The sequence below is a fragment of the Ranitomeya imitator genome, chromosome 3 (assembly GCF_032444005.1).
Source record: "Ranitomeya imitator isolate aRanImi1 chromosome 3, aRanImi1.pri, whole genome shotgun sequence".
Lineage (NCBI taxonomy): Eukaryota > Metazoa > Chordata > Amphibia > Anura > Dendrobatidae > Ranitomeya > Ranitomeya imitator.
The window spans coordinates 57,913,100-57,927,221 of NC_091284.1; positions in this window are offsets into that span (position 1 = coordinate 57,913,100).

The following is a 14,122-nucleotide window of genomic DNA, read 5'->3' on the forward strand; positions in this document are numbered from 1 at the left end:
GCAAGGTTATAATAGGCCTTCTTCGGTTTCCCCTTTAGAAATGGTGCCAGAACCTCAGCCCACTGCTCCGGAGGTAATTTTTCCTGTTTTCCTGTTCCGCCACCCTTTCAAAAACCGCCAAGAGCATCTTGACCCAGGGTCATCACCGTCATCACATCTTCCTCACATGTTAATCATCACCTTGATTTGAGGTTTGGGTGGTTGACCTGCCACAGATTGCTCCAGCTAGAATTTCCATCTCATTATTGTGCTGCTGCTGCCACCATTGTTGCTGCTTTCATAGCTGTTGTTGCTGGAGATTATGTAAGATGCCTAAGAGAGGAGTTGTGGGCGAGCTTTGGTCCCCACTCGCTCGGCATCCTACAAATAAGGTATTCTCAGTCCCAGTGTGATGCTAAGTATGTGGTGCTCTCCACTAACTTCTGGCCTGCAGGCCTCTTCTGACTTATGTACTTTACCCAAACACTTGGCTAAAATGTCTCCATTTTAAGACTGAATTCAGACATCCATGTATCATAGTCTGACCCAACCTTGGCAGGTTTATATACTTTATACAGTGCCGTGAAAAAATATTCATACCCCATGAACTTTTCCACATTTTTTTCACATTACACTCAGAAACGTTAATGCATTTTATTGGGATTTTATGTCATATACCAACACAAAGTAGCAAGTATTTGTGAAGTGTAAAGGAAGTGATACATGGCTTTTCTAATTATTTTAAAAATATAAATCTGAATATTGTGACTTGCATTTGTATTCAGCCCCCCTGAGTCAATACTTTGTTGGACCACCTTTCTTTGAAATTATTGTTGCATGTCTTTTGGGTTATGTCTCTACATCTAGAGGTGACATTATTGCCCCTTCTTCTTTGCACACTCGCTCTCGCTCAGAGAGAGTAGATTGAGGTGTCTCTGAACAGCAATTTTCAAGTCTTGTCACAGGTTTAGGTAGTCTGTACATCGACTGTTTCATAGTCATGTGAATTTACCCTTATGTCGTAATGCTCTGTTCACACTTAGATAAGATTTTTATATGTCCATTTTATGGTCGACACATCGAAACATTTTCTCCAGTTGCTGCGGTGGTGAGCTTTTGCTGTGATTTTGGATATGTAAGGAGCTGTGCTGTCGTGGCTGCGGTGGGGGTGCCGAGTGTCAGACAACCAACAAACTGATATTAGTTAGCTATGGGTTATTAATATGCCGCTTCTGGACCACCCCTTTAATTCACTAATAGGGTGTGTGCCTAAGCTATCGCTATATTAAAGTATATACACCCCCTCAATGTCGCCGGGCTAGACTTAAAATATTACAACTGTCAGCACCATTGACCACCCTGTATAATATTTCTTCATTTCAGCAGGTTACCCCCTGATCGAACTGTCAAGATGCAAATGAAATTGAGAAAAGTGATCAGGGCGATAGCAGTAAGATGTAAGCGCTTTCCCGCCCTGTAATACTTGGTATCGGCATTTTATAATCTATAGGCCTGTGTCGAAAACAGATTAAATAGTGGGAATAAATACAAACTGTCACCGAAAAGAACCTGCAGCAAAACTAGCAAGGCTGATCGACACAGCCCGAGCGGCCTCTTCACCCCTGCTTTACACAGCAGACTGACCCAAGGTGACCCAATAAAAACAAATATAACTCTAAAAGGATAGTCAATAGAAAAGAATCACCTCCAACGTGTTCCCTGACTTTTATTGCTATTGTATGCAGTAGGAATTTACACAGCTCGGGTCAAGTGAGACGGTAAATTAAATCTCCTGTGAACACCTCCGGGATTCTGCTCTTCTCCTTTCCTCAGATTTTTCATACAACACAAACAATACAATATCTCCAATTTAAAATGCGTCTTATTTCTCTTCTTGTCAATTCCTGGTGTAAATTAGACGTATATAAAATTCCTTCTTAATTTAATTTATTCCCAGGTCGGCCGCAGCCGGTGTCAACTTTTATTCAATAAGCAATCAATCATGATTTATTTATGAATTATAGAAGAAAAGAAAGTCGATTTACTTCCTAACCGCAGCTTGTAGGATAACTACAATTTATTCATCTAAGTACGGAGGGAAGGTTTCTATATTCTGAAAATGATACTAGAAATAAAGCATGACTCCGTCTGTAAAGGCTTCTCCGGTCATCAAAAATACTGTGTTCTAATAAAGACAGTCCATACTTCATAGAAAGGTCTTTTGCTAATATGTTGATCTCCAAATGTCTCCATTGAAGTAGCAGTAACTCGCCGACACAAGCGCAGAAGAAGCAGAAATGACTCGTCGTGCCTAAGCAGAAGAAGTAGAAATGACTCGCCTGCACCCGAGCAGGAGAAGTAGAAATGACTAGCCGACGCCTGCGCAGAAGAAGAAATGATTCTCCGGCACTTGCGCAGAAGAAGTAGAAGTGACTCTCCAGTGACTGAGCAGAAGTATGAAGAACACACCGCCGCCTGCGCAGAAAAAGTAGCAATTACTCACTGGTGCCTGTGCAGAAGAAGCAGAAATGACTCGCCGGCACCTGCGAAAAGAAGTAGAAATTACTCACCGGTGCCTGTGCAGAAGAAGCAGAAATGACTCGGTCGTGCCTAAGCAGAAGAAGTAGAAATGACTCGCCTGCGCTCGAGCAGGAGAAGTAGAAATGACTCACCGGTGCCTGTGCAGAAGAAGTGGAAATGACTCACCGGTGCCTGCGCAGAAGAAGTAGAAATTACTCACTGGCACATGCGCAGAAGAAGTAGAAATGACTCGCTGGCGTCTGACCAGAAGTGGAAATGACTCACTGGCACCTGTGCAGAAAAAGTTTAAATGACTTGCCGTCACAGAAGGAGTAGCAATAACTTGTTGGCGCCTGCACAGAAAAAGTAGAAATGACTCGCTGGCACCTGCGCAGCGGAAGCAGAAATGGCTCACCAATGCCTACGCAGAAAAAGTGGAAAGGACTCACCGACGCTTGCGCAGAAGAAGTAGAAATGACTCGCCTGCGCAGATGGAATAGAAACGACTCGTCGATGCCTGCGCAGATGGAGTAGAAATGACTTGCCGTCACCTGCGCAGAAGAAGTAGAAATGACTCGCCGGCGCCTGAACAGAAGATCAATGAAACAAATGCCTAAGGCAGGGTGGAAAAAGTAAGTATAATCACATGATTGCAGAGTGCAGGTGCGGGATTCCAGACCAGTAATACACAACACAGGACACTGTGACGTTGATGGGAGGGAGGTGGTATGCAAGCAAAGACCGGAGGTCGAGCTCTCTTTACTCATTACCATAAGAAAATAAAAGATGATTCCACCTCAGTAGGAATTAAGCATTGCACAAAGTCCATTTAAATCAATGTGATGGCTCTGTGGTGCATGATAGGCTAGTTCTACATAAGAGTCTTTGTAACAACCTTCTATAATGAAGAAAGATTCTGTATAGGGGACACAGGGAGATCTCTAAGCTAGATTAGTTTTAGGGTGTCATAGAGAGGAAATACAGGCTGGCTAGCAGCCATGGTGTGGAGCACAAGATTGCACAATATGGAAACAAACCATGTTGCTAGATAAAACGGTCGCACCAGCCTGCCATCCATTGTACTGGAAGGCTTGGGTCATGTAATGTGGGAAGGAGAGTAGGAGTTGGCTAGGCAACCAAAGAGCTGGGGAGCTAGAAGTAGGCAGGATATAGATGTTAACTTGGGTTAAGTGGACAGAAATGAAGGTGGACGGTTTTGAGCAGAGTACTGAAGAATAACCACCTCTTCAGTCATATGCTCTTCTGACATCCTGATACAAGAAAAGAGAAAGAATGAACTACAATGCATCCAGTCCTAGAATGAACTACAATGCTTCCAGTCCTAGAATGAACTACAATGCTTCCAGTCCTAGAATGAACTACAATGCTTCCAGTCCTGGAATACGAGGAGAAATGGTGAAAAACTCCATTGGATTTTTTTTTTACAAAAAAGTATAAGGGTTTGTACAACTAAGTAAATACTGTGCTCTGAAGGAAAATAGTAATAACAGGTAAGTGGAAAAACTTTCTGCACTTAGAAAAAACGATTTAGTAGGATAACGTGAAGCCAAAAGTAATTTATTTCTAAACTCAGGCCAACACGTGACAAACTGATAAATAATCTAATTCAAACTTGTATCTTAATCTCATTTCATTACATATTGTGCCTTCTTAGTTCATGCTTCGTTCGTTGATCCATGCCCTTTCCTGTCACTGGCTGATCATGCCTTTGCCTGCCAGTCAGTATGCGGATTCTTTCATTTACGCATGTACATCTTATCTTCGTTTCCTCACTATGTTCGGCTATCTCCAGGGCACCTTTTTTCCCCATGCGTGGGCACTTTTCCCCAATGATCCTCCACATACGCACATCCGGAAGCGATATCACTAGTGTTGAGCGATACCGTCCGATACTTGAAAGTATCGGTATCGGATAGTATCGACCGATACCCGAAAAATATCGGATATCGCCGATACCGATATCCGATACCAATACAAGTCAATGGGACATCAAGTATCGGAATGTATCCTGATGGTTCCCAGGGTCTGAAGGAGAGGAAACTCTCCTTCAGGCCCTGGGATCCATAGTGAGGTGTAAAATAAAGAATTAAAATAAAAAATATTGATATGCTCACCTCTCCGGCAGCCCCTGGACATCACGCTGGTAACCGTCCGGCTTCTTTGTTTAAAATGAGCGCCTTTAGGACCTGCGAATGACGACGCGGCTTCTGATTGGTCGCGTGCCGCCCATGTGACCGCCACACGACCAATCAGAAGCCGCGACGTCATTCGCAGGTCCTCAATTCCTAGAATTAGGAGTTTAGTGAATGAGAATGACGTCGCGGCTTCTGATTGGTCGCGTGGGGGTCACATGGGCGGCACGCGACCAATCAGAAGCCGCGACGTCATTCTCAGGTCCTAAAGGTGCTCATTTTAAACAAAGAAGCCGGCCGGTTACCAGCGTAATGTCCAGGGGCCGCCGGAGAAGTGAGCATATCAATATTTTTTATTTTAATTCTTTATTTTACACATCCCTATTGATCCGATACCGATACCTGATACCACAAAAGTATCGGATCTCAGTATCGGAATTTCGATACCGCAAGTATCGGCCGATACCTGATACTTGCGGTATCGGAATGCTCAACACTAGATATCACCTATACTTCCTCTAACAATAAAAACCGGCAAACGGCGCAGCCTCTCACCAGTGCCAAAGACCGCCAATACAGGTATGATTCATAGAATACAGTGTCTTGCGAAAGTATTCGGCTCACTGGAACTTTTCAACCTTTTCCCACATATCATGCGTCAAACATAAAGATTCCAAATTTAAATTTTTGGTGAAGAATCAACATGAAGTGGAACACCATTGTGAAGTTGAACGAAATTTATTGGTTATTTTAAATTTTTGTGGAAATTCAAAAACTGAAAAGTGAGGTGTGCAATATCATTCGGCCCCATTAACTTAATACTTTGTTGCGCCACCTTTTGCTGCGATTACAGCTGCAAGTCGCTTGGGGTATGTCTTTAGCCGTTTTGGACATTGAGAGACTGAAATTCTTGCCCATTTTTCCTTGGCAAATAGCTCAAGCTCAGTGAGGTTTGATGGAGATAATTTGTGAACAGCAGTTTTCAGCTCTTTCGACAGATTCTTGATTGGATTAAGGTCTGAACTTTGACTTGGCCATTCTAACACCTGGATCGCTTACTTTTGAACCATTCCATTGTAGATTTTGCTTTATGTTTGGGATCATTGTCTTGTTGGAAGACAAATCTCCGTCCCAGTCTCAGGTCTTTTGCAGACTTAAACAGGTTTTCTTCAAGAATGGTCCTGTATTTGACTCCATTCATCTTCCCATCAATTTTAACCATTTTCCCTGTCCCTGCTGAAGAAAAGCAGGCCCAAACCATGATGCTGTCATAAACCATGTTTGACAGTGGGGATGGTGTGTTCAGGGTGATGAGCTATGTTGCCTTTACACCAAACATATCATTTGGCATTGTTGCTAAAAAGTTCGATTTTGGTTTCATCTGACCAAAGCATCTTCTTCCACATGTTTGGTGTCTCCCAGGTGGCTTGTTGCAAACTTTAAACAACACTTTTTATGGATATCTTTGAGAAATGGCTTTCTTCTTGCCACTCTTCCATAAAGGCCAGATTTGTGCAGTGTACGACTGATTGTTGTCCTATGGACAGACTGTCCCACCTCAGCTGTAGATCTCTGCAGTTCATCCAGAGTGATCATGGGCCTCTTGGCTGCATCTCTGATCAGTCTTCTCCTTCTTTGAGATGAAAGTTTAGAGGGACGGCCGGATCTTGATAGATTTGCAGTGGTATGATACTCCTTCCATTTCAATCGCTTGCACAGTGCTCCTTGGGATGTTTAAAGTTTTGGAAATCATTTTGTGTCCAAATCTGGCTTTAAACTTCTCCATAACAGTATCACGGATCTGCCTGTTGTGTTCCTTGGTCTTCATGATGCTCTCTGTGCTTTAAACAGAACCATGAGAATATCACAGAGCAGGTGCATTTATACAGAGACTTGATTACACACAGGTGGATTATATTTATCATCATTAGGTATTTAGGACAACATTGGATCATTCAGAGATCCACAATGAACTTCTGGAGTGAGTTTGCTGCACTGAAAGTAAAGGGGCTGAATTAGGTACGGACTGGGGATGAAATTCAGCCCTGGCGTTTGAAATCACACAGGCCCATGTTGTCCCCGTCCCCAATAACCTGATGGGATATATTACTACTATTACCCTGGATGGAGGAAAGGAAGATTTACTACAACACCAATATTTCTAATTATACCCACGGCCTGCTGGGGTAAGTGATGGAGTGACCGTCTTTGTGCTCTGTCACAACTGTTAACAGTATGGGTGTCTTGAGAACATTGATTCTGTTAACAACATAGCACACAAGGCAGCCCACAACCAGACCGGCCCTTCTGGCATTTGCCAGAATTGCCAAATGGCCAGTCCGGCCCTGGGCTGAATAATATTACACGCCCCACTTTTCAGTTTTTGAATTTCCACAAAAATGTAAAACAACCAATAAATTTCATTCAACTTCACAATTATGTTCCACTTGTTGATTCTTCACCAAAAATTTACATTTGGTATATTTATGTTTGAAGCATGATATGTGGGAAAAGGTTGAAAAGGTCCAGGGAGCCGAATACTTTCGCAAGGCACTGTATATACAATATTCATTTTTGAGCCTTCACCTATTATGTTGTTACTTATTATGCTTAACATTACCGTTTCCTTTACCTTTTCATCTGTGAATCTCGGTTTTAGACGTGACTTATAGCACGGCGCCGTAATGTGTAGCTTATGAATGCCACAGACACCTCACAGGTATTTCTACTTTTTCTTCTTTTCTTTATTCAGCTTTTCTGGCTTTCATTTTTCGCCTTTGTTATTCTTTTCTTTTTGCTTTCCTTTCTTCTTTATTTCCTTTTCCTTCCACCCTTTTTCTCTTCTCTCTCTTCTCTTTAATATTATATTAGGATGATGCTGTTTATGTTTTTGTGTTTAACTTGCAGATCAGTGGGAGTTTGACCGTTGAGATCTCCAAAGATCCTGATAATGAGGCACCATGACCAGACAGAAAGGAGTGAGAAAGTGCATCAGTGCTCTTTCCATTCTGTATGGACTTTCCGGAAGATGTAGCATTCTCCACCAATCCCATAGACAATGAATGGAGCCTGGAATGCATTTACGTCCATTGCTCCATTCCAAAGAGGCATTTCAGAGCACCGCTTTCTGGATTAATGGGGGTTCAAGCCGATGGAGTCCTTTTGCAAATAACCGTTTAAGGAATTACATCAGTTAAGTTGACCATGCACATTAAATGCCAAAAAACCAACAGCTCACAGCTATCCTACCCAACTCCCTCCTACACAGAACAGCTAAGATCAACTGAGCAATCATTTGTCCTCTATGGAGAAAGTGGATTAATTTGGTGCCAGGATCATCTGTCAGTCACACATCTTCCCGGAGAACAAAAAGATTGGACAGTTGAATTTCAACCACATAATTCTTTATCGCCGGCAACAAAATTTGATGGGGAAGAATCGGGTAGCCCCATACACATTTGATGGTCGGCCAATCCTATCCAAAGTGATGGAATTGGCCTATTTTTATTTTATATGTATGGGGGCCTTTAGTGTCATGTTGTATCTTGACTTGCTGCCTCTGTGGGTAGACGTTATTACTACGAATGATTGCATCAAACAAGATTCAAATTTGCCAAATAATGTAGTTTTGCTGGAAAATTATTCAATTCAAAGTTAATGCACCACATTATGCTCTGGAGTCTCTTAACACCCCAGCAGATAAAAAGCTTAAGTATCTGCAAAAAAATATATATATAAAAAATTAATTCTCCCTTCAATGCTCACCTGTCCCGTTACCTGGTAGACCATCATCTGGTCTTCTGTGATTCTTTCTTTCCCCTTCTCCTATCATGTGCATGCGCTCTGATGAAATAGTAAAAGCGCCACTGCAGGAGGTGAGTATATATTGTTTTTAACTTTAATTCTAGTCCTGAATTGTTTAAGCAGGGGTTGTCCATTAGTGGCCAGGATGCTGTAAACCAAAAACCAAATTAGCAGAAAGCGCTCCAAATTATAAATACCAAGGAAAAGAAATACTCCTAAAAACTTTTATCAGATATTATTATTATTACTCCTACACTCATAAAAGCTCTGCACACAGTGCAAAGCCTGTCAGTGATTACAAGCAGGGACATCCATACACCCTTGACCTTGAAGGCACCAGATGGAGGGGCTCATAAAAAATAAAGAGGTGTAGTTATGGTATTTCTACATTCATAAAGGCTAAGCACGGAAGAAATTATAAATAGGGCTTTTACACAGAGCATTATCTCCAAAAAGATTTTTGAGGGCCTATGGGTTAAAAATCTGGTAGTCCCTTCTATCTTGCTTCTACCGAAGGTTCACAATGAACTTTTTCTTTTGACCTGCACTGGGGCTGGATAGCTGGAAGTGACATGTTTGCGGCCTCGGACCTGCCATCCATGCTCTCCCTTGAGTGAGGAGCTGATTTGATACACCTGGATAGGGGACATATAGAGAGCTAGCATACATGGTAACCCACATAGCTCCCCGAGGAAGCCCACCACGACAAACGTGCATCGGTGCTGTGGCAAACATGTTCACCATCATTTTTTCCCACAGGGGTAAGCACTTTGCAATACCACTGTCAAAAGAACTTTATGTATATAATGAGTTTTGGTAGCAACCTTCCATATATGGTTTTGCTGGAGGACCTTGAGTTGATGGCCTTTCTGGATATATTGTGGAACTTAACAGTCTCACTTATCTCTACATAGCTTTACTATACGATACACTTTATTGATCCCAGGAGAAATTACGGTATTACAGCAGCAATACAAAAAGCAGTACATAAAATATTAGGACACGAATCTTGCACAAGTATAACAAAATTACATTACAAATAAATGTGGGTAGTTCAGGTATATAAGTCACTGCTAATTGACATTAGTACACTTGCAATCAGTCATTGTTGTCTACCACCCTTAGGAAATTATTATACATCCCCATAGCAGTAGGTACAAATGATTTCCTGAATTTCTCTTTCTTACACCTTAGTAGGATTAGACGGCTGCTGAATGTGCTCTTCTGCTTCAAGAACAGCTGGTGTAGTGGGTGTGTATTATTGATCATTATGAGTGATGAACGAATATACTCGTTACTCGAGATTTCTCGAGCACGCTCGGGTGTCCTCCGAGTATTTTTTAGTGCTCGGAGATTTAGTTTTCTTTGCCGCAGCTGGATGATTTACATCTCTTAGCCAGCATAAGTACATGTGGGGATTCCCCAGCAACCAGGCAACCCCCACATGTACTTATGCTGGCTAAGAGATGTAAATCATTGAGCTGCGGCAAGAAAAACTAAATCTCCGAGCACTTAAAAATACTCGGAGGACCCCTGAGCATGCTCGAGAAATCTCGAGTAACGAGTATATTCGCTCATCACTAATCATTATAGCCCTACACTTCTTCTGAATGCTATCCTCCAATACCTCCTCAAAATAGTCCAGATGGAGGCCAACAGCCGCGCTTGTCTTCTTGATAAGTTTGTTGTGCTCATTAGCATCAGATACACACACAGTACTGCCCCAGCATATGATAGCAAAAAAAATGGCGGTTGCCACAATGGACTGGTAGAACATTTCCAGCTTTTTACTGCACACATTGAATGACCTGAGCTTCTGAAGAAAGTACAGTCTGCTCATTCCCTTCTTGTAAACCTTTTCTGTATGACACCTCCAATCGAGTTTACTGTCAAGGTGAACCCCCAAATATTTGCAGCTCTCAACAATCTCAACCTCATGGCCAGCAATATTGATCGGTAGGTAGCTTCTGCTGCAATGGGCTGCCAGTAGCACGGCGCCGTGTTATCTCCTCTGCCTCCTCCATCTTGCAAAGAGCAGATAGGCACGTCTGCTCACTCCAAAGTCGAGAGTAGGGTTGAGCGAAACGGGTCGAACATTTTCAAAAGTCGCCGACTTTTGACAAAGTCGGGTTTCATGAAACCCGATCCGACCCCTGTGCGGGGTCGGCCATGCGGTACGCGACTTTCGCGCCAAAGTCGCGTTTCAATGACGCGAAAAGCGCCATTTCTCAGCCAATGAAGGTAAACGCAGAGTGTGGGCAGCGTGATGACATAGGTCCTGGTCCCCACCATCTTAGAGAAGGGCATTGCAGTGATTGGCTTGCTGTCCGCGGAGTCACAGGGGCTATAAAGGGGCGTTCCCGCTGACCGCCATGTTACTGCTGCTGATCTGAGCCTAGGGAGAGGTTGCTGCCGCTTCGTCAGAAGCAGGGATAGCGTTAGGCAGGGTCCATTAACCACCAAACCGCTTGTGCTGTAGCGATTTCCACTGCCCAACACCACCCTCGGTGTGCAGGGACAGTGGAAGTTTTTTTTTTTTTTTTTTCCCCTCAGCGCTGTAGCTCATTGGGCTGCCCTAGAAGGCTCCCTGATAGCTGCATTGCTGTGTGTACGCCGCTGTGCAAACCAACTGCTTTTTTCAAAGCACAAATCCTCTTGTTCCTTCCTTTCTGCACAGCTATCTTGTTTGTTTGTCCACACTTTTTATTTAATTTGTGCATCAGTCCACTCCTTATTGCTGCCTGCCATACCTGGCTGAGATTACTGCAGGGAGATAGTAATTGAAGGACAGTTCCTTTTTTTTTTTTTTTTGTGGGAGATTAAGATTGGCATTTCTGCTAGAGTGCCATCCCTGTCTGTGTCATCTCTCACTCAGTGGGCCATAGAAAGCCTATTTATTTTTTTGCTTGATTTGGGTTCTAAAATCTACCTGAAAAAATCACTACATCAATCAGTGGGAGAAAAATATTGGCCTCAGGGCTTGTGTGCCACTCCTTACTCCTGTGTGTGCCATCTCTCACTCAGTGGGCCATAGAAAGCCTATTTATTTTTTTGCTTGATTTGGGTTCCAAAATCTACCTGAAAAAATCAATAAATCAATCAGTGGGAGATTAATATTGGCCTTTGGGCTTGTATGCCAGTCCTAAGCGTGCCATCTCTCTCTCTCAGATAGTGGGCCATAGAAAGCCTATTTATTATTTTTTTTATTGGGTTTATACATTTTCCCTGGAAAAAAAAAAAAAGTGGGAGATTAATATTGGCCTCTGGGCTTGTGTGCCAGTCCTGAGCGTGCCATCTCTCTCACAAATAGTGGGCCATAGAAAGCCTATTTATTTTTTTGGTTGATTTGGGTTCTAAATTCTACCTGAAAAAATCAATAAATCAATCAGTGGGAGATAAATATTGGCCTCTGGGCTTGTGTGCCACTCCTGACTCCTGTGTGCGTCCTCTCTCACTCAGTGGGCCCTAGAAAGCCTATTTTTTGTTTTATTTGTTTTCTAAATTCTCCCTGAAAAAATCATTTTATTTTATTTGGTTTCTAAATTATTCCTGAAAAACATCATTTTTTTTGTATTTTTTTTTTCTAAAGTCTCCCTGAAAAAAAAAAAAAAAAAAAAATCAGTGGGAGATTAATATTGCCCTTTCTGCTTGTGTGCCAGTCTTGACTCCTGGGTGTGCCATCTCTCTCTCTCCAATTGTGGGCCATAGAAAGCCTATTAATTTTTTTGCTTGATTTGGGTTCCAAAATCTACCTGAAAAAATCACTTAATCAATCAGTGGGAGATAAATATTGGCCTCTGGGCTTGTGTGCCACTCCTGACTCCTGTGTGCGTCCTCTCTCACTCAGTGGGCCCTAGAAAGCCTATTTTTTGTTTTATTTGTTTTCTAAATTCTCCCTGAAAAAATCATTTTATTTTATTTGGTTTCTAAATTATTCCTGAAAAAATCATTTTTTTTGTATTTTTTTTTCTAAAGTCTCCCTGAAAAAAAAAAAAATCAAATCAGTGGGAGATTAATATTGCCCTTTCTGCTTGTGTGCCAGTCTTGACTCCTGGGTGTGCCATCTCTCTCTCTCCAATTGTGGGCCATAGAAAGCCTATTAATTTTTTTGCTTGATTTGGGTTCCAAAATCTACCTGAAAAAATCACTTAATCAATCAGTGGGAGATAAATATTGGCCTCTGGGCTTGAGTGCCACTCCTGACTCCTGTGTGCGTCCTCTCTCACTCAGTGGGCCCTAGAAAGCCTATTTTTTTTTTTATTGGTTTTGTAAATTCTCCCTGAAAAAATCATTTTATTTTATTTGGTTTCTAAATTATTCCTGAAAAAAAATCATTTTTTTTGTATTTTTTTTTTCTAAAGTCTCCCTGAAAAAAAAAAAAAAAATCAAATCAGTGGGAGATTAATATTGCCCTTTCTGCTTGTGTGCCAGTCTTGACTCCTGGGTGTGCCATCTCTCTCTCTCCAATTGTGGGCCATAGAAAGCCTATTAATTTTTTTGCTTGATTTGGGTTCCAAAATCTACCTGAAAAAATCACTAAATCAATCAGTGGGAGATAAATATTGGCCTCTGGGCTTGTGAGCCACTCCTGACTCCTGTGTGCGTCCTCTCTCACTCAGTGGGCCCTAGAAAGCCTATTTTTTTGTTTTATTTGTTTTCTAAATTCTCCCTGAAAAAATCATTTTATTTTATTTGGTTTCTAAATTATTCCTGAAAAAAATCATTTTTTTTGTATTTTTTTTTCTAAAGTCTCCCTGAAAAAAACAAAAAAAAACAAATCAGTGGGAGATTAATATTGCCCTTTCTGCTTGTGTGCCAGTCTTGACTCCTGGGTGTGCCATCTCTCTCTCTCCAATTGTGGGCCATAGAAAGCCTATTAATTTTTTTGCTTGATTTGGGTTCCAAAATCTACCTGAAAAAATCACTTAATCAATCAGTGGGAGATAAATATTGGCCTCTGGGCTTGTGTGCCACTCCTGACTCCTGTGTGCGTCCTCTCTCTCAGTGGGCCCTAGAAAGCCTATTTTTTGTTTTATTTGTTTTCTAAATTCTCCCTGAAAAAATCATTTTATTTTATTTGGTTTCTAAATTATTCCTGAAAAAAATCATTTTTTTTGTATTTTTTTTTTCTAAAGTCTCCCTGAAAAAAAAAAAAAATCAAATCAGTGGGAGATTAATATTGCCCTTTCTGCTTGTGTGCCAGTCTTGACTCCTGGGTGTGCCATCTCTCTCTCTCCAATTGTGGGCCATAGAAAGCCTATTAATTTTTTTGCTTGATTTGGGTTCCAAAATCTACCTGAAAAAATCACTAAATCAATCAGTGGGAGATGAATATTGGCCTCTGGGCTTGTGAGCCACTCCTGACTCCTGTGTGCGTCCTCTCTCACTCAGTGGGCCCTAGAAAGCCTATTTTTTTGTTTTATTTGTTTTCTAAATTCTCCCTGAAAAAATCATTTTATTTTATTTGGTTTCTAAATTATTCCTGAAAAAAATCATTTTTTTTGTATTTTTTTTTCTAAAGTCTCCCTGAAAAAAACAAAAAAAAACAAATCAGTGGGAGATTAATATTGCCCTTTCTGCTTGTGTGCCAGTCTTGACTCCTGGGTGTGCCATCTCTCTCTCTCCAATTGTGGGCCATAGAAAGCCTATTAATTTTTTTGCTTGAT